Genomic DNA, 7,996 nt, shown 5'->3' with positions numbered 1-7,996 from the left:
GTTCCAGTCTAGGAGCCTGCACAAGTGCCTTTGCAGATGGAGAGGTTGCTTTGGTCTCTTTGCAGGTGTTCTATGAACCAGGCAGTTCTGAAAGGGAAGGCAAAACCATCCTCTCCTTGGATCACAGAAAATAGGTCAGGAGAAAATTCATGGATCTTCAAATCTGATAGCTTATTATCTCAAGCAATGAGGTGATGTAATCACCTTCAAAACCAGTGGGACTACAGTCTTATGTGGAAACTGCTGCAGACACCCATGGTTCTGATGGATAGAAACCTTGTTTTAGAAAAAAAGTACCCAAAAGTACAGCCCAAACTTTAATTGTGGCCAACAGTTATCAATTTGTTCCTGTGGCAGCACCAGCCTAAACAGCTGTTCCCACTCCCAGCTCCTCAGGTTCCCATTAATATATAATCACTTCTGCTCTCATCTGCTCCTTTATAAGTCAGGGTATGAGAGTAGTGGGGTTTTATCTGGGCTCCTGGCTTGCTGTTTGTGTGCTGACGTGATGTGCTGTAAGTACCATGGGAGAGAGGGCTCTGCAACAGCTGGAGGTGGAGCTGCCCCATCTCTGTGTAATGGAGATGTGGCAAAAGCTTTCTGCCCCCAAAACCAGTGCTTTGCCACAATCAAGGTAAGGCTGTCCTTCAAACAGTATTGATACAGATCTCCTGCATGAGCAAATTAATTTTAGACCTTGTTATTTGATTTATTGCCTCTTCTTGTGTCCTGGACAGTGGTAGAAGGCAATTAAACTCCAGTCTTGCTTTCAACTTCAGCAGATTTTGGTTTGTCCTCTGATGTTGCAAGAACTCTGAAATAAGCTCTCTAGGAAGTATCTTCCCTGCTCTATCTTCAGGGAGGGGTTTGGCTGTTTGGTGCTGTGATGTTACCTGCTTCCTCAGGGTCTCCTAAACCAAGCCATGAGTTGAGAGATTGTACATCTCTGATTCTCTGCCTGTCCTGTGTTCATCCCAAAGACTCTGTGAGGCTGCTGGGCTCGGCTCCTCTCCAGGACAAGGCTGCCTCTCCCCCAGCAGTGCTGCTGAAGCCCCTGTCTCCCAGCGAGCTCAGCACAGGGAATGAGCACCCACACGGTGCATGTGCTTTTGTGGAACGTGCAGCTGCAGGCTCTGGGCAGAGCTGTGTGGTAGTGCCAGGGTTGTCCCCCTTCCCTGAGCCTCTTCTGTGCCTCCCTGGGCCAGCAGGGGCTCATCCTACCCTGCTCAGCCCTGTGGCTCCCCTGGGCCTCCTCCAGCCCCTGTCCTGGGGGCTGCCTGTGTCACAGCCCTGCTCCGGTCCTGCTGGGGAAGCAGAGGGGTTAGGGAGGTGCAAAACAATCCAGCCACGAGAGGCACTAATCCCCAGCCACCTTGAGAACTTCAGGATAATGCAGGCTTTTTGTTGGAAGACATTCCTCCACCACAATCTTGACTTTCAAGCTGAATTTACCTGTGTTTAGCCTGGAACGATGTTTTCCTCACCCTCTGATGTGATGCAAGTTCACACTTCTGCTGGAACTCTTTGCTTTTTTGACTTGTGTTTCAATGCACTGACTTCTCACTGTCCAGAACAGCTGCTGTTTGTCCTTCCCTGGTCTAGCAAGCTGAACTACAGGGCTTTCCTTTTCTGTCCAGTGTGATCATCTCCTTGCTTAACCTCTTATTCCCAGCAGCCTGCGCTGTTTCCTACACATTCCACTGTTGTTGTAGAGAAAAAGTAATCTAAAATGCTTCCTTCTTGGGGACTTGGAAGATTTCTAGTTCTGCCCCAGGATCAGTGTGCCACAGCCTCACTTTTTTCCTTGCTCTGGTTCATTTGCACGGCCAAAACTCCCGGTGTTATTTACTGATTGACTGTCACTCCCCACTGCTGGCCCTGGGCTGGGCAGGGCTCTGCTCAGGGCTCCCTCCCCCAAGAGCTGGAAGAGGCTGCGTGGAATTTCTCGTGCTACCAGCAAGTCTGTTTTCCTGTGCTTGGGTTCAGAGCTGCTTGGCTGCTGCTGGTGCTGCACACTGTCCCTGTGGTCTGGAGCTGCCTGCGATTCTGCTGTGTCAGAGGCTTCCTCACATCCGTGTTACTCTGAATTTTCCCTGCTCCTGTTGCTTTGCCAGGAGCCTGCCTTGCCTGAGAAAGCAAGGTCTTCCCTCTTGTCCTGGGAAGCAGGACAGTGGTGGCCCAGCCCTGTGCTGGGGCTGGCTTGGACATGGACTGCCTGTGACCTGTGAATTACCTGGATAAGGGCATCTCTGTGGGTGGGTGTTTGCTGGAAGGGATCTGGGCTCGGATGTCTTATTGCTGGTCCTGGCAGCTGGGAACTGGGGCTGGAGTTCACCCCTTTGGCAGCCCACACGAGTGTGTGTTCCCTTTTTTAAGCCTTTTAATCAAAATCTCTAGATCTTTGTGGTTTCTCTGTACTCTGTAAATTAGTGTTTCAGTTTCTGATGAGTTGTATAAGGCTGTTTTTTTTCTGAAGTGTTTGAAAGCTTTCAGAGGTTGCAAATGCTGCTGCTGTTCAGGTGTGAAGCACTGCTCTGTGTTGGTGATGGGGAGCACTGCCCCAGGTCTGGGGCTCCAGTGTGGCTCCATCAGAAGTCTGGCTCACAGGAGCATGCCAGGCTGACAGCAAGAAGGATGGGAGGAGAGTCCTGGGATTCAAAATAACAGCGAATTGAAGAATTCTGCAAATCTACACTGTATAGCAATGGACTTGTGAAAACATCGATTTTATTCAGATCTTGCTGACATAAGTTTCTGTCAAGTTATGTTCCCTCTTTCTCCTTGCAGTCCTCTATTGCTGTAGATGCTGTCCTGCAAGCAGGAGAACCTGTACCTGATGGCAGCACAAGAACTCTCTCGAGGGTATATTGCAGTGGGCGGCTTGTTGTGCAACTACCATGAGGTGTCACAGGTGTTACCTTCTGCACAATTTTTTGATTTTTTCTTTTTCCTGCCCTGGCAAAGACCCCCATGTGTCCTGATACTGTTTTGGCTTTATTACAGCTCTCACCCTTCAAAATGTTCTGTTACTTTCAGGTTAGCCATCACCTCCCAGCTGGGTTAATCAGACTCTCATTAGCCTTGGTCCCCTGCTGATTTTCCCACTCTGCTGCTTTAATCCTGCTCTGATCTGACAAGCAAGGCACACGGAAACAGTGGCTAGGATATGCTCTGGAAATAGTTCTGCCCTTTAAAGCCCTTGGTCATGTTTTTCTCTTTGGTCCTGGAATCTTCCGTATTCCATGCACAGGTTCTGCTGTAACCCGCCACCAGAAACCTTCTCATGGAAACCACAGGTGCTTACATCCTCCGTGATGTGTCTCGGGAACCCGGGGGAAAACTGCTTTATTCTGACTGCAGTCAAGAGCAGGGGAGCTGTTTATAGTGAGGCAGTCCCATGCCATGGGTGCCCAGGGGCTCCTCAATGCCCTTGCTGGCAGCTCAAAGCTCTTGGCTCCTTCCCGTTCTGAGGGAGCTGACGAACACCAGCTGATGGCCAGAGCAGGGACTGGGGGTGGCAGCTCATCACAGATGGGGCTGGGAGGCAGGAGAGGAGCTGCTGGGTCAGAGCCCTCAAGGGAGCAGCCTGGGAAGGAGGGAGGGCTGAGTGGAGCACTGAATAGAGGCTTAAACTTTACAGGCTTTTTTGGGATTTTGCAGCTCTGATATTCAGTCAGAGATAAGTGTTCGTTCACTTGATATCTTAGAAGCTGTTGACAAAAAGAAATATTATATGGAGTTCTGCTTTGCTTAAAGAATAAGCATTGATGTGATAGTGACAAAATTGTTTTAGCATCAGCTGACATATGCTAGTCAAAAATCTATTACGTGGAGAATCCAGTGATGGTGCCTCTGTGACATGTGGCATCCTGTTCCTGCACATTCATTTTTCTTCCCATGCTTTTGAGTTTTCATTCTCTTCAGTATCTGATGTGTGATGTAGGAGAGAAGGGGGAGAGATGAATAAATCAGAATAATGAGCAAGAAAAATTTCTCTACTTGCAATTCAGAGTTTTAAACAGCCTTTTTGATGAAACCTGGAATGTATGAGTGCTAGTTGTCAGCAAGGAACAGACAATTGCAAAATATTCTTTCCACAGGAAAGGGCCTAGCAGCCTGAGGCAATATTTCCACAGTTTTCCAATGTCTCTGGTCACTTATAACAGGTTTTCTCTGTTTTATGCAGCTGTGGTCTGGCATGCTGTATGACAGGGAAAATTTTCAACGTATGGTTTGCAGACACTGGATTATTAAATAAGTCCTGTGCAGACAGAATAATGGCTGCCTGTGGGGTTTTTCTGGTTTGGCTTTTTTTTCTTCTTCCCTTCCCTGAGTTGGAACAGTTTCTTTCTCCAAACAGCTCTGAATGCCTTTGCCTTATCTAAATGCAGGATGATTCTGTCCTCTCTGGTGTGTGAAGACTTGCAAAGAGTCATTCCACCTCTACTCCTAGCATGCAGGGCTAGGGTGGAAAGGCTCCTGGATTTTGACTTCTGCAGAGATCACATAACTGAGTCCTTTTTTTGTGCCTATTTGTGTTTGGGACGTTTACCTACTTTCCTCATGTCCTGAAAAGCAGCCCTGCAGAAGCTGGGGTTCCCGTGCTGCGGGTGTAAAGAGCAAAGAGCTGCTGCTCTCCTGCCATGGTGGTGGCATGGAACAGGAGCAGTGCCCGGGCAGGACGGGGCTGCTCCAGCAGCCAGGAGCTGTCTTCACATCTGCTGCTGGCAATGTGCACCGCGAGGGGCAGGTCTGGGACTTCTGCTTCCTATCGCTGAGATTCTACTTTACAGCCTGGTGAAGGGAGCTAACTCCCCTCAGTGCTGCGGCCTGCAGAGCACCGATGGGTGCGGCCTGGCCGTGGCCTGCTGGGGCCCAGGCTCCTGAAGGGCAGCTGTGATTTGCACAACACTCCAGCCTGCAGTGACAGCGCTCTTCTGGGGTGTAACTGCAGCTTCAGAAAGGCCTCATCCTACCAAGAAAGAGCCCTAGGCAGTAATGCAGAAATAAGAGATCTGTATTGATCCATAAAAGGAGAGCTCACCTGCCAACAGGCTGGGTTTAGCTTGTGCTTTGCCATGGCAGGTATTTGCTCCTGCTATTTCCCTCCCTCACGTCTGGTTCCTGGATCCCACCTCAAAGCTGTACAGATGTAATAGTTCAAAAGACTCGTGTGGAGGAAAAATCTGAGGAATGAAAAAGGTAGCAGGAATTCCACTAAATCTTTATACTGATTTTTTTTTTTTTTTTTTTTTTTTTCCTTGGGAGTAACTGCTGTGTATTCTTAAACTCACAGAACAAGCCTGGATGTCACTAGGGCTGGTGTCTGTCTCTAGAACTGTCTTGAACCACGTCCCCAGGCACTGACCCTCTCCAAGGCCTTGCGTCTTTGCCGGCATGTTTGGATTTGCAATGGAGGCGGCCCCTACCATCTCTCTACAGTGCCATATTAGTGTACAGTGAATGGCAAAACTATGCATTAAGAGCACTGCAAATTCAAAGCAAAACATCCTGAAGGGTGTCCAGTTTCACCTGGAGCTGGAAAGGGAGTTTCTAAATCAACATCAGTGCTGCTTGTCTGGAGTAAAAAAAAAGAGCAAGTTAATTATTCTCTGCTTGACACAGAACTGGTTTTGCGTGATTTGCAGATTCTGATCCTTGTCTCCTTAATCAGCCTCTTTTCTCTCTCACCACCCACACAAAGCTTCTCTTCTGGTTCCTGCGTGATGATACTCGTTGTTACCCCCATTCATGGTGCCAGGCTCAGAATACTGACATCAGTCTCCTGCCACAGCTGATGCAGGCAGCCCTGTCCTGATGAGCATCGGGAGAGCATCCCATAATCCGGGGGCTGTCCTGGCGGGCTGCATGACCACAGGCACTGATGAGCAGCACAGATCTGTCCTTCCATCAGCACAGCAATTGCTGCTGTGCCTGGGGCATTGCTGAGGGCTCTGCAGGCAGCACAGCTCTATGGCCATAGACAGGCAAAAAATAAAAGTAACTGACTTGCAGTCCAGAGGATTCTATTCAAACCTAACCCTGGAAGACCTTTCTGACTCCAATAGAATCTTACTTTTGTGAAAATTCTTTACAACACCTCAGCTGGTCCTCTGTGTGTTCGTACCTGGAGGAACATGTTGGTTTCTGCATAAATATGCACAGGTACACAGAAAACAAATTTCAATTTGGATAAGATAATATTGTATATGTGAATTTTCTGCTGATGTTATTTTTTCAGCTGGGGGGTTATATAGGCTTGGGTAACCCAGAAAAAAGTCCTTGCTGTGGATTGCAAAAACTCATTTTCCATGAAGAAGCCATGTCAGAGATTTCTAAGAGATATTTTTACAGCTACTTTCTGTATTCAGAACAGCTGAGTAAACCTGTTTTACCCACAATATAAAGCAGTTCAGCAAATGCACGTCATCTGGAAAACAGTTTTAAGACACTGAATCATGAGACCAAATTCCAGGAACAGGAGTCCTGGTGATCTTGTACCAGGACATTTTGTTGGAAGATCTGTCCCTTGAAAAGAGATGTGACGCTTATGGATTTATAATAAAGGAAACCTTTGTTCAGATGCTCTGACTTTTTGGAAGAAACCCTTCTAATCTGGAGGTCAGATGGGAAGGGGGCTGAGGTGGGCAGTAAAGATGCAAATGATGCTGTTGAAGGAGTGCAGGTGTCCAGTTGCTGCTGCTGTTGGCCCTGAAGAGCCAAGGCTGGATGGGGGAATGTTTTAGTATGGAAAAATCTCAGGTTATGCTGACTATGGGATGAAGCAAAGTCTTGACTCAGATTTATCTGGTTGGACACTCTGCCAGTTGGCACCATCTCCTAACCTGGGTCTACAGCTAGCTTTGTATACACTTTTGGTGGCCCCAAAAAGCATCCACCTTCAGAGATGATTAACCTCTCAGCTCCTGTTGGCTTTAAGGTCATTGTGTTTTGAGCTTTGGGGTTTTTTTTAATGCTTGGTACACTGACTCTCGTTTCAGGTATTATTAGCATGTACTTAAAGGGTATTTTCTAGGCACTACTTTTAAGATCTGTCCCACTGGACCAGTATGATCCTGTTGTGTTTTTTAAAGTCAGCTGGTAGAAAAGTTATTGCATGTACTCATGAGAGTTTTGGTTTTGCTTTGTGTTTCTGGTAGGAGACAAATCAGGAAGCTTTTGGTAATTCAGCTCAAAGCTGTTTCTCTACCTGTTCCCTTCTCATGTAGATGACAAGCCAGAATCAAGTTGTACTGATTATGCCAAGGAATTGCTGCTTCAGACAAAAATTAAAAGGAGATTTGGGGGTGCAACTTGAAGTTATTAGTGTGAATTTACATATGAAAACTTGTTTTTAATAGCTTTCCACATCACAAAAATTTCTCACTGGAGAAATAGGTCACTTGAAAAAAAAAAAATCACCTATTTGAATATTTTTCTGGTTCTCCAGGAGGCTTGCTATTTTGACACTGTGCAAATATTTTGATGTTAATTCAGCTGGCACTGCAGTGAGTTCTAACCATTGTTGAAGTAAGTGCACAAGAAGTGAAGTAGAAGGACAAAGATGCTTTGAAATACGCAATTCTGCAAACGCAATTACTAGGGGAGACAGGAATACAAAACTAAACTTCTCCATTAAAGTGAGTGTTTATTATTTCTCAAGATTGTTCTTTTACCAAAAAGAACAAACATGTATCGTTTTGCTACCCAGATGTTTCCAGAGGTCTCAGTCGAGGTCATTCCTGCTGAGTGCAAGGCAAGTGATGCAGGGAATTAATGGGCAGCAGAACAGAGAAATGCTGTGGTGCTTGCAGGGGAGGATGATGACCCAGGATAAACCCTTGCTCTGCCCCAAATGCTGCACATGCATCTCCCTACTGGCTCCTGAAAAGAACAGCAAATTATTCTCTTCTGAGAAGTGTTTATGTAATTGCTACTCTAAGTAAAAGAAATCTCATCATGGATTTGGAACCAAAATTGTCATTTCCAGTTTCCC

At 46.8% G+C, this 7,996-nt stretch overlaps 1 long non-coding RNA gene across 1 annotated transcript in view; it reads left to right on the top strand.

Annotated features, from left to right (window-relative positions):
• Positions 1-489: 489 nt before the first annotated feature.
• The window catches only part of LOC120757154 (uncharacterized), a 29,893-nt gene continuing 22,386 nt past the window's right edge, over positions 490-7,996 (top strand). Inside the window, exon 1 of the long non-coding RNA XR_005702388.2 lies at positions 490-634. This is a non-coding gene — a long non-coding RNA (uncharacterized LOC120757154). The remainder of the gene's footprint in view (positions 635-7,996) is intronic.

This window comes from Hirundo rustica, chromosome 10, assembly GCF_015227805.2.
Source record: "Hirundo rustica isolate bHirRus1 chromosome 10, bHirRus1.pri.v3, whole genome shotgun sequence".
In the NCBI taxonomy this organism is placed as follows: domain Eukaryota; kingdom Metazoa; phylum Chordata; class Aves; order Passeriformes; family Hirundinidae; genus Hirundo; species Hirundo rustica.
The sequence above is the reverse complement of the archived record's forward strand: the minus strand, read 5'-3'. Positions and strand labels throughout refer to the sequence as shown.